General features: G+C 33.6%; 1 pseudogene; it reads right to left on the bottom strand.

Annotated features, from left to right (window-relative positions):
- Positions 1-924: 924 nt before the first annotated feature.
- LOC110639521 (uncharacterized protein At4g06744-like) lies at positions 925-8,116 on the bottom strand (annotated as a pseudogene).
- Between the last annotated feature and the right edge of the window lie 5,846 nt (positions 8,117-13,962).

Below are 13,962 nucleotides of genomic sequence, written 5' to 3'. Positions count from 1 at the left end.
TTTATATGAGAGCTAATTAAAATTGTGTAGTTTAGACTTCATATCCCTAAATTTAAAATTCACTCTGTAAATGAGTTGAGTTATTCACGAACTGCTCAATTTTGATTCAGTTTATTTTCTAAACGAGCCAAGTTTAAACTTATGGATATTTAACTTGAACTCCACATAAGTTAAACTTGAGCTCGGCTCGAGTTCAAAAAAATTTTGACGAACCAAGCCTTAACTCTTTAAAATGCAGCTCGACTCAATTCATTTATACCCTAATTACTGGCTAAAAATAGAATTCCAAAATGAAATTTAACATAAAATACAGAATTAATTAACTTGTTAGTTTCTTTATTACTTAAAATTTAATAATTTATAATTATATATCTTTTATAAATATAAATTAAAATTATGTTTTTTAATCGATTCACAAGTTCGCCCCCATTCGTGCTCTTATATAAATATCATAGATAGATTCTAAACGTACGTATAGAATTATAGATATAGACATTTTCTTAATATGCCATGGTCTATATATACAGGGATTTTATTCTATAATGTTCCCTTCTACAGATTATACAAACCTGTGCTGGGTGTAACATAGAACTTAGGATAAGGAAAGAAGCGAGTTGACTTGCCACGCAGGCTTTGAGGAAGATAATTTGCAATGACTTGCTCACGGCTTCGTTTGCTCAGTGCTGCTGGCTTAAAAATGGGTAATCCAGTGACTTCCCTACCTTTTACCAAGCAGTTTATGTCATAGGTGCCTTCATATTTGTAGATGGGTTCCCAATCACAGAACTGACTTAATTAATAACATAGATTAATTATTCATTATAGAAATCATCAACAATTTGGAAATTAATTCTGGATTTGTATGCATAGCCACACTGCCCATTGAGAAGACAAATCTGAAATGGGTCTCTTTAAAAATTAAAATCAAAACTTATTTTGTGGTGAAAGAGCATCATATATTCTAGGCGGTGGAGGTGCAACAGGTGATTGCTGATCAAACTTGGCTGCTGCGTTGCAATAGTTATTACTGCAAGGAACAATGGTGAGTGACTCCTCATTAGGACATTGCCTGGTCTTGGAGAAGAATTCTCTACACTGTTCTGCTGTTCTCTGATTTGGAAGGCCTAAAATGCAGTTCTTTCTAACATCAAGCCTCTTCAACCAAATCAACTTCCTGCACTCAGGTCTGACCTGAGTGAAATAGTTGCCTGACAACGACAAGTTTTGCAGATTTGGAAGCTTGCACACCATCTCGGGCACCGGCCCATAAAATTTATTCTTAGCGAAGTTCGGGATCTTTATCTTTGTCAAGCAGGCAAATGAGTGCGGTATTGGGCCAGTCAGATTGTTGCAGTTTGCATCAAACACAGTGGCGTTTTTCAAGAAATCAATCTCGTATGGCAAGCACACTGAGAACTTGTTGTTCAATAAAAGCACGTAGCGTAGATTTTTAGCTCTTTCAATGCTGCTAGGAACAGGCCTAGTGAAGAAGTTGTTAGCAAAAGTGTGATATATGGAAGAGGTACAGCCAACATAATCAGGAAGTTGTTGATTGAACTCGTTGTTGTTGAGGAAAAGCACATCCAGGCCTAGCTTGAACACTTCACTTGGAATTGGGCCGGAAAATTTGTTGAACCTGATGTCCAAGAAGGTTAATTTCTTGGTTTCTAGAACTGACATGGGGAAGCTACCATTGAATTTGTTGTTGCTTAGATCGAGCTCGTAAAAGTATTTGAATTTTTCAACATTCGGCACAAACCGTTCGAAATTGTTCGAGTTTATGTGGAAGATAGCTAAGTCCTACAATTCATTAAGCAAACCATTAAGCTGAAGGTTCACGCCAAGTTGTAATCCTTGAAGTCTACTGCTGCCACAGATATCTTTTTATTGTCAGGCCTATAATCACATACATAGCCTTCATACTTGAAAAGAGAAACATTATATATAGAAAACGTCGGAAGACTAGTAGTGGCAAGTCAAGAATCATGAGCAAATAGATGATTCATAAATATTTGTCTTGGCCTGAGACTGTTGTGCTATCACTTTCCAGAGAGACAGGAAATTCTTGCCTAGACCCACAAATATGTGAAAAATTATACAATGAAACCGATGTATATACAATGGTTTTATTATGATCATTAATTGTGATGAATATCAAGTGGATCCCACCATGATCAGTTATTATAATTAAACCGTTGTATGTACAACGGTTACATCAAATAAAAATTTTATGTATGTGGACTTATGTGGATTCCATCACATATTTTTTGGTTAATTTCACTTATAATCTCTTAACTTAGTTATATCAGTAATGTCATTTAACTTTAATTTGTATCATAAAAATTCATAAACTTTAATTTGACTATCATTAATATTCATGTAACCTAGTATTACAGCTTTCATATTAACTTACAGTTAAATTTTGCTTATCATACCTCAACTTCAATAAAAATACCACACACATCCCTCAACTTTAATTTATCTTACAAAAATATTTAAAATTTAATTTAATATATAAATAATTTTAATACAAAATACGCAAAATAATAATTTAAATTGGATATATTATTTTGCTAATTTAAGATATATATATATATATATATATAATCATTAACACCTAATTAGGGTTTAAATATTTTCAAAATAAAGTAAAATAATAATATGTTATTAATTTTTCTTACATTAGAAAAATCGAAGGAAAGGTTTAATTGGATCACAAAATACTTTAAAGACTTAAAGTAACTATTTAGCATACTTTAAGTATTACTTTAAAGACTTAAGTAACTATTTAGCATACTTTAAGTATCTAAATAGGATTTTTGCCTATTTTAGCGGTTACTATTAGGTTATGCTTGGTAGAGCGTAATGTAAAGTAATGTAATCAATTATGTAATATAATCAAAATTATAATGTAATGTAACGCAATTATCATTACATTCCTAATTCGGTTAAAAAATAAAAATATAAGTAATCTATAATTTTTTTAATATTTAATTTATTTATAATATTAATAATAAGTGGTAATGATTGCAGTGAATGGTAGTTAAGCGATAATAGTGGTTAAGTGGTGGTAATGGTGGTAGCGACAACGGTAATTAGATGGTGGTAATGGTGGCAAAGTGAGGTAGTGGTGGTGATAGTGATCAAGTGGTCATAGAGGTGACAATAACTAAGTAGTGATAACAGTAGTCAAGTGATAGTGATAGCAATGGTGGTAACAAGATAGTGGTGGTGGTGGTGACAGAATAGAATTAGTGGTGGTCAAATAGTAGTAGTAATGATAGTATTGATAATAAATAAAAAAAATTTAAAATAAGTAATTATGATTACATTTGACACGACCCAACCTATGGGTCAGACCGGCACTAGGACCTGAGCCAGCCTAAAGTCCCCCGAGGTTCGTAGTAAGCCTAATTATTCCTTAACTCAATCCTAAGGCCCATATTGAGCCCAATTTCAAGAAATCAACCGGACAGAGTCCGGCCATAAAAGGGACTATCCAACAGGGAGTTATTAACTCACCCGACCTGTACTATCAATAAAAATACATTTAGGAGCTCAACTCACCCATCAATCATCCATAATTCAAAATAAAATCAATGGGAGATTAGCTCTCTCATCCATCATAAGTATTCAATCACACAATTACACATACCTAAAGTTTATATATTATAATCCCAAATTGATAAATATTACAGTCTCAAACTAAATAATATGTTTCTACACATGCGAAGGACTAGAATTTATACTTAACATTATAAAACATAAAATTAATAGCAAGGGGACCTGCGAGGAATGAAATCAGGTTAAACTCAAGGAAAAAGCTCTCCTGTAACCTGGAAAAATAGTGAACAGGAGTGAGCGTTCGACTCAAAGAGTAAATATTTATTTTACATACAATTTCTATAACTATCTAATTCTAATATATCATTGGAAATGAAATGCATCATTTTCATACAAGTCAAACAAATCATATTAAGTCACATCAAAGATAATCTGGAGCACTCACGCACCCATGTCAAGTCCATATTCATGCGTACATATATGGAGTGCTGATCCCCCTACCCAGCTCTCTTAATCCAAGACTTGTCAGCAAGATCAACTTAAGCTGGACTTTCGCTTAATAATCCATATGTGGGGGCTAGCGTGATCAACTCAAAGCCGTGCCTACCCCGACTTATCCATAATAAGGATCAAGTCCTAGCGAGTCAAGCTCTAGCCACGTCTACCCGTCTTACCTATATCACTATACTCCAAATACACACCAACTCACACACACAGTTCCAGATTATCAAAACACAACAACCAAAGTAATATCATCATGTATAAATGTAAAATAAGGCATGCCTAATATTTAACTAAATAAATATAAGTGATGCATGAACATGCAAAAAATATAATAATATTAAAATTGTAAACAAAATAAATATCTTCTCATTAATTGATCAAAAACTGCTGCGGTGGCTGAGGAGAGAAGGATGGATGACCTTGATCACCTAGATAACTATGTTATAAATTTATTAATGCTAACCCAAATCAAAATTTCAAAGAAATAAGGACACCCTAATTTATGCTGGAAATCCAGCAGAGCCTCCCCTGTACCTAAGACCTATCCAAGCTGCAAAGTAGTTCAAATCACATTTCTAAAGCCACATATCATCTCAACAACAACATATGGCCTCTCCTAGGCCCTCCAACTCAAGCAAATCTCACATAATCTAACAATTCAATTATAAGGCTTAAAACAAATATTTTGTAAAAGTCATTTTAGCTAGCTCTAAAAATTCTAAAATTTTTGTCTCGCAGTCCTTAGCAATATTATAAAGCTAACGCAAAAGGAATTATAATTTTCTAGCTATCCACGAATATTTTATGGAATTTTATTCTAAACCCAGCACTATAAAATTGAAGAAACTTAGAGTTTGGGTTTACCTATGCCAATTCTGACGCTTGGAATGCATTTAGGGTGTTTGAAAATGGTGGGCTACCCTATAACTTTGACCCGGTTTCGAAGTAATTCTGGCAACTTATATGCTCGGCCAAAATTATTGATCCGGGTTACGGTCGAATTGCTACGAAACGAAAGCACCTAAGTAAAGCCCACAACACCAAGGGTTAAACTAAAATATTTATATTTATATATAAAATAATTGTTTGAAAATTAGAGGTGTTACATTCTCCCCCATTTACAGAAAATTAGTCCTCAAATTTTACACAAGACAAAATAAAGAATTACAAGATTACACAGTGGACAAGTACGGATACTTATTGCGCATGTCCTGCTTTGACTCCCAGGGACACTCTTCTATTGATTGGCTCCTCCACAAAACCTTAACCATAGGGATCTGTTTTAACCATAGCTGCCTCATCTGAAATCCCACTATGGCTATTGCCTGCTCGTCGAAGGTTAGGTTTTCTTTCAACTCCACTGTATTGGGTTGTAACACATGAGAAGGATCCGGAATGTACTTCCTAAGCATGAAAATGTGAAACACTGGGTGGACATGAGAAAGGCTTGGTGGTAACTCTAACTGGTCAGCAACTGTTCCAACTCTATCAATGACCTCAAAAGGTCCTATATATCTAGGTGACAGCTTGCCTTCCTTCCCAAACCTCATGACTCCTTTCATTGGGGATACCTTTAGGAATACATAATCACTCACTGTAAACTCTGCATCCTTTCACCTAGGATCCGCATAGCTCTTTTGCTTGCTATAGCATCCTAGTTATCATCGTCATTTCACGGAAAAACTCATACCTCAAACCACTCCTTAATCTTTTTCTAACATCTTCAATACTCACTATACCTCAACTGTGTTTGACTTGATATCTCATAACTGCCATCAGCTTTGGTGCTTACCTCTCCTTCATTGTGCCCTAACGTATCTCTTAGTGACTTCAGTCCCCATACCTCTGTTTCAATAATCTCTACTTCCTATAGATATGACTTATGTTCCTTATCCTATAGTATCCTATGAGATGCTTTCCTGTAGCACCTATCATAGGTATCTTGTTCGACATCTTTACTTTTCTCACGACCTCAATGGTCAACACCTGTGCATCTTCTCACTCCCATGACACTTCGAATTTCTAATCTACCTTGTGTCATTAGTAAGGTCCTTAGACCAACTCCTGTCCATCTTATGCATCTAGTCCTATAGAGCTCTATCCAAGTGCCAAATGTAACCTACACCATCTATCAACATTGGAAAATGAGCTGGGTCTCTTCTCTTATATGACAAAAGTGTTTGTATTCCTTGATAACCCAGTTCATGCGACTTTATCATTTCCCACTCCTCCTCTGGAATGGAAATATCTTAACTTCTACCTAAAACTTCTTATTATGTGACGTACTTCCTGACATATTAACACTTAAATAGTGATTTCTTTACTCCTTGAATCCATCATCTCACCATAACTTATCTTAAACATATCTTATTGTGTCCCTAGCATACTTATTCTTCTTATTCTCATCATTGTAACCAACTCTACTGAGCTTTTCTCTTGTTTTTTAAATCTTATCCAATTCCTTTTTCTATTTTGCTATTGTTAACATCTTTCCAACCTACTGTACTTAATTTTTAACCTTTGTTCTCTCTCACCCTTATACGTTTTCCTTCAAGGATGTCCATCCCATTATCAACTTTAACCTTCTTTTTATTTCTTAGTCCTATCTTGATTACTAGTTTCATTACTTCTGAAATTCTAACTTTACGATTAGCTCCTATCAGCACATCTTTCACATTATGTAACACTTGTAATTGACTCTAGAAAATTCTTCTTGTATATTTTTCCCAGCTTGACCATTAAAACATTACCATTCCTTATCACCCCTAGTAGGAACTCACTCATCCTGGCTAGATAGGACCCCCATAAACTATAAGTTCCATCTGAACTAATATGGCTATGAGAAATGTGTGCTATGCCTTAATTCTGGTCAAGATAATTCACGTGTTCATTCTACTTAATATAACCATATATACTGCTCACAACTTTCCAAACTTTAACCTTAAAGTTATCCATTAGCAACAATTTCATCCACTAAAACTTATTCATAACTAGCTCTTCCTCTAGCTTATAGTTTAGAAAGGTTGCAAGCCCTGGTGACTAACTCAACTTAATTCCGGTAACTACTCTGATCGTCCTTTCATACAGAACATCAGGTACACACTTACCATTATTTTCTTTTTAAAAAGAATGTGTACAGACTGGTGCCTATCAGGTTCTTAAATACTAGGTCATCACAACATTATTTCCCTTGCTTATGTAGACTTCTAAAGCCAAAGGTACGATCTAAACTTGAAGAGAAGGAGAAATCTTCTACTGCTAACATCAACACACCATTCATGTCTCTTGGTCTTCTCCTTGAAATTTCATCATCTCTATATAAGATATCAACTACAGCAATCCTTTTATTATACCATCGATTTGCCTGATATATCATCTTAAGATTTTCTATCTCCACTTGTACTCCATTTCTACCTTTTTATGCCTACCTTAACTCTTTTGTATCCCTATATTTTACTGTATTCAAGAACATACCTCTCTCTAATAAACTCTTCCAAAATGGATTCCAATCATGCTTACTGTCATAACTCTTATCCTTGTACTTCTCAGTGACTTGTGACTGTCACTCATACATATCTCTTTCAGCTCCATCTCCTTCTGTCGTTCTATCACTCATTTTCATTCATGTTTCCTTATAAAGTGACCCTATTGGTCATACTAAAAATGATTACCTAATCCTTAAAACAGACCTTCTAATTGCTATCTTACCATCTCTACTTGTGACCTAAACCTATATGCCATTTTCCACCATCCCTTTTACTCATTATGCCTATTTGAACTATTAGGTTTACTTTGATTTAACTTACTACTTATTAATTCACTCATTCGCCTAATAAGACAATTCAAGACACCATTGCACATCCTATAACTTTTGCTTGCTTTGGTTGCATTCCTCAACTAACTTTCCTCCTACTATTAGAAATTTAAATAGATTTTATTTCATTGCTACCTACTCCATTCTGGGAAGAGGAATAGGAATAGACAGAGTTTGATCCCTATCCTGCAACTCTGAACCCCATGTTTTGGCTCCTGACACTGCCAGAACCATGACCTACTCTAAGTCCTACACTTTTGGATTTTATATCTTGACAGCTATCTTCACTCATGTACCCTCGTTTTAGGTTTTCTAATATTGCCTTTTAGTTCATCCCATTTACCTTGCTCAGGATGGTACTTTATATATCTTATATCACACTTTGATCTTTCTAACCTTGTCCTATTTTTGGCTATTTGGTTTGTTCTTTAATTCATCTCTTTTATCTTACCCAAAATAGAACTAGACTATTTTATTCTTTAGTGCTACTCTCTTTCTTGATTTGACTATCATGTCAGGAACTTATATCCCTTCACCGTCTCTATCAAGTTATCAACACCTTGATGTTACTCGAAATTGGTGCTCTAACCATTTTGGCTGGTACTTCTACTATCATTCGAATTTCTCTCCTGTTGCATCTAAAACCAACTACCCAAATTTTCATTTCTATATTTCCTTTTATCTACTGATATTTTATAACTTATTTTCACTAACTTGTAGTCATTGTCCTTTCCTCTATTTAACTCTAAACTACCCTCTAATACCTTAAGGAGGGAATCTACAGGATCCTTTTTTTTTTTTTTTCCCTTCCTACTCTAAAGCTCTGCATCCATCATGCCTTAATCTCTTATGATCCTTACAACAAAAATTGTATTCTCCCTAAGGAGATACCTGAGCCACTATTTCCTATCACACTACAGTCCCATTTAGGACATCATTTCACAGATCGTTATATTAGTCAAAATAACTCCTTTCCATATCATATCTTAAAACTAATGATTATAATAATTTATTTGTTATTGATAATAATAATAATAATAATAATAATAATAATAATAATAATAATAATAATAATAATAATAATAATAATATCTTATTAATTATAATGACTACTATCATTAAATAATTTGTAACTTTTATATATATAATTAAAAAGTTAACAACTTAAGAAAATAATTTTAATATGCTATATTCTATTAAATTATGAAATTAAAAGCGAAGTAAGAGAGAGAAACTCACTCGTACCACTTCCTTTCAAGGCACAATTAAATAAATGTTATTTTTTATAATAAATTACTACTAATCAGACACATAATTACTTTCTTTAAATTAAATTACTTATTTGACCATTGACTTTCACTACAAGAAATGTTAGATTTAATAATAATGAATTTTATTGTCAAATATGCAGAATTTTTTGCCATGAAATATATGAATTGTTGCAATTGTAACTATAGATATTTTACAATAAAATTATGGTTGCCACGTAAGAATAGTTATTTGCAACAATAATTATTATTGTAAAAAAATTTTCAGTAATAACAATAATTATTGTCATATTTTTTTTTGAGTTATAAGCAATAATTATTTATATTATTGTTATATGTTAACTTTATAGATAATAAAATTATTGATATTGTAAAATTTTTATTACTAATTCTAATATTTAATTTGTTGTATTGTTTTTTCACTAAAAATAATATATAATTCATTTAAATTTATTATTAGAAACAATTAACAAGTAATGCCTCACAAAATAAATTTATTTTAAATTTGAAATAATTAAATTTTACTAATTAATTGTTTATTATTGCTTTGGTCCTAAGAAATACGAGAATTGGTAAATAAAATTGAAAAACTCTAGATTAAATTTAACAATATTTTTTTTTCAAAATTGAATAAATAAAATCTGTAAATGAATACTTTCCAAATATTTTCCCTTAACGATATTTGTCATTGTCAATGTCAATTAACCACCATGTGCAAATGCTGCTTTCAACTAATGATCGATCATCTTGCAAATGATGTGTGTGGGGGTGGAGGCGTGAGGCGAAATATCATCCATTAGAATTATATAAAATACATCAGGTAATGCCCAGGAAAGATGGTGGAGTCACAATGGTCTCACTTAAGTACCACCTCCTTAGACAGCATTTCCTAGACGCACTTCATACAAACCTAATAGAATCAAACCACTGATAAGTACCGTCTTCCCATAACACTACCACGGTACTAAGGATTTATGCCACGAAGGCATAGATAGACAGGAGTCGCCACCCGGGTAATAACCGGGACATATTCAGTGTTTCTTCCGAGGGTCATGGATGGCAACTTACTCATTGCAGAGTTTCCACAACCGTCATTACCATAGCCCAATGTCTAGGTTCGGGATAGTGGGTACGTAAGGGGAAGGTGTTAGGCACCCCTTACGCCTGGTCTAACCTCGTTGATTCGAGTGCCAGTCCTTTACTAATGTTTCTAGAAGTCTTGTTTATTATTCCTTTATTAAACTTTATCCTAAAAAATGCAATTCTAATCCTACACACGCAAGTAATTCACAAAAGGGTTATTGTTTACACACAATTTTCATGCACAAGTAATTCCTATTTATGGGATTGCTAATTATTTAAATGATATTTACCAGATGACTAAAATTAATTTATTATTGAGAATTTAATTTACAAACAAATTCAATTTCAAATAACCCTATGTTTCTATTTAACCTAATTAATTAATTTTCACCAAGTTACCCTAAGGATAATTGAACTAAGTTAATTATGTACATGTATAATTTATTCTAATATCACATAAGGCCCAAACAATCACAACCTAATAAAGATTTCTGACATGCAAAGTTATTTTACAATTACCAAATATTAAATTAAATTTATTTACATGCCAATGTTAGTTTAATTTATAAATAAGATTAATTTTAATTTACAAAGTATTTATTTAAATTAATTACATGCAAAAGTCAGTTAAATTAAAAACAAAGTTAATTTTAATTTACCAAATAAAAGTTCTATTATTATTACAATTTCATGCCAATGGTTATTCGATAAGTTTAGAGTTACTTACCTGTTGGTAAATGCAGTTGCCATTGGGGCAAGCTAACCTTAAAAAAAGGTCTTCTCTTCTAGTATGGCAATGATATCCCTAGCTTACTCCCGTTTAGCTCCATATAAGCTCCGCGCAAATGCCCTCTTTGGTACTTACCTTAGGGCTACTTACCAATTTTTGTTTGTAATAAAAAATAAAGAAAACAAAGAAAAATAATAAAAGTATGAGAGACAGAAACTAAACATGTACAGAGTTGTGTATCCCCTCAAATTAAACATTATTACATGATCTATATGAACATATAAAATAAATTGAAGACAAAGAGCATAGAATTAAAATATTGTGTGGCATAGATCTTGAAAAGAAAACAATAAAAACTGACTTTCCAAAAATCTTGTATGAAAATCTTCTTAAAGAAAAGAAAAAATAAGGAAGAACTCAAAGAGTCTTGAATATCTCTAAATTTCTTATAGCTCTGAATTTTCTCTTCCTCTTTCCTCCCATCATCCCCTTCTTCCCTTCTCTAGTAGGGTATTTATAGGGTTTTGGGAGAGAGGTGTGATAGGGTTTGGAGTCTTAGGATGATAAAGTTTAGATGACTTAAACAACTACAATTGCAGAATTCGAATAAGACTGGGATATGCGTGAGGTGTTTCAACCAATAGGAAGATAGGAAAAAATGGAAGGCACCAATAAGGAATGAGGAAGAGGTGTGGTAGGATTTGGAGTCTTAGGTGATAAAGTTTAGATGACTTAAACAACTACGATTGCAGAATTCAAATAAGACTGGGGTGTGGGTGAGGTGTTTCAACCAATAGGAAGACAGGAAAAAATGGAAGACACCAATAGGGAGTGAGGAAGAGAGTGGGGCCAAGGAGGAGAGAGATATTTTGTTATTTTAATTTTTAGAAAATAATTAAATGGGTCCCATTTAAAATTCATAACTAGGCGCTCTTAGGCCCATGGAGCCCAATTAAACTAAGTTAGATTCATTTAAGAACTACCCATATTAAATTTAAACAAAATAAAATTTTATTTAAATTTAATTAAATTAATTTCCCCAAAACTTTATTATTATTTTTATTTTTTCAAGATCATGCCACGGAATTAATAATTCAGCTCCATGCCTCCAATTACATCTTACAGTCATATAATTTTTCATCATCGGGTTTCCCACAGCCTCAATGCACATACTCATCACAAAATAAGGGTCTACAGTTTGCCCCCCACTTTGGCGAAAGTTGAAATCAATGCGAAAGCATTGCTCAAGTTTCGTCAAAGTGCAACTCAAATTTCTAATAACTATGAAACATTGGCTATGAGGATCAAGTATATCTTGCTCGGTCGACATACTCTATGTTATGAGACTAGCTACGGTCTCATAACAGTAATAACTGTGTCATGTGAAAAATGAGTGTATCTTGCTCTGTCGATACACTCTGCGTCATGAGACTAGCTACGGTCTCATAACAGTGATAACTGTGTCATGTGAAAATTGAGTGCATCTTGCTCTGTCGATACACTCTATGTCATGAGACTAGCTACGGTCTCATGACAATGACAACTGTGTGATTTGAAATGTTGTGGATTCGTATTTAGGACCACAGTCCTAAACTACCTACATATCCCCCTCGCTATCCTGAGGAAGAATCAGACCCACTCATAGTTCGACACTTGAAACTGTGGTGATGCATGTTCTTCTACGCCTTACACACCTACAGGTGACATGTTAATGCGTATTCTTCTACACCTTATATAACTATGCCATGTGCCCTAAACAACGTCTAAGGACTTACCAAAAAACATCTGTCATAAAATGTTGTGGGTTCGTATGTAGGAATGCAGTCCTAAACTACCTACGTATCCCCCTCGCTATCATGAAGAAGAATCAGACCCCCTCGTAGTTCGACACTTGAAACTGTGGTGATGCATGTTATTCTACGCCTTACACACCTACAGGTGACATGTTGATGCATTTTCTTCTATGCCTTACACAACTATGTCGTGCGCCCTAAACAACGTCTAAGGACTTACCAAAAAATATCTATTTCATGATTTGAAAAAATTAAGATGACTGGGTCTCAAAACTCTTTTTGTGATTTTTGTGCTTCTTGTATGCTGCTTACTATCATGGGAATGCTGATTTTGCTAGAGATTCTAAAAAAACTTAGTCCTCTGAGGGACCTCTTTTTGCAAAAACTTTCTTTTAGCCTCAAAATTTTTGAGGAAAATTATTCACTGAAAAGACTTCCTTAAGGTCACAATACAATTGCTCTCTGATTTTTCTTTTTCTTCTCTCCCCCCATGGTTTCTGCCTTGACTCATTTCTCTTCCATGAACTCTATTCTCTGTGCCCTAACTTTTGCCTGAAATGTCCTTTTGGATTTTCATCTCAGCGGGCTTGCTCTAACTTTTGCCTAAGCGGCCCTTTTGGGTTTTCCAACTAGCGAGCTCCTTTTTTCTTTTCTTTTTCTTGTTCTTTTTCTCTTTTTTTTTCTCTTTTTTTTTTTTTTAAATTAGACAATCACCAGGGCATTCATATCAAGCATCTAACTCGTCATGCTTAGAAGACATAGATTAAATCAAAACAATGCAGTTCAATTACTTAATCATTTGATGTATCCCTCAAGACACAAACATTCGCGATCATAATTAAATAAAACCTATTCCTGGTTAATTCAATAAAAGCTTGTTTATTTATTCAGGTACACCATTACTCCCTCTTACATTTAGTTTTGCCAAATTTCTAACATTCCAAAGTTAGAAATAAGCTTTATAACCTGCTGAATGGCCTTTTCAGGTTTTCCATCCAGATCTTCTCTCATCTCTCCTTTTGCCTAGACTACCCTTTGCAGGTTTTCAATCTAGCATTTTTTTTTTAACCCTTACTTTTGCCTAGACCGCCTTTTGTAGGTTTTCAGCCTAGGGTGCCTGTCTCACACAAAGTACCATTTGAGCCTGTCTAAATTGACTGGTTCTTGAAGTTTATTCCCATTCAAGTCCGATATTCTTACAGTAGC

This window comes from Hevea brasiliensis, chromosome 14, assembly GCF_030052815.1.
Source record: "Hevea brasiliensis isolate MT/VB/25A 57/8 chromosome 14, ASM3005281v1, whole genome shotgun sequence".
NCBI classification, from domain to species: Eukaryota; Viridiplantae; Streptophyta; class Magnoliopsida; order Malpighiales; family Euphorbiaceae; genus Hevea; species Hevea brasiliensis.
This window is presented reverse-complemented; position numbering and strand designations above follow the sequence as displayed.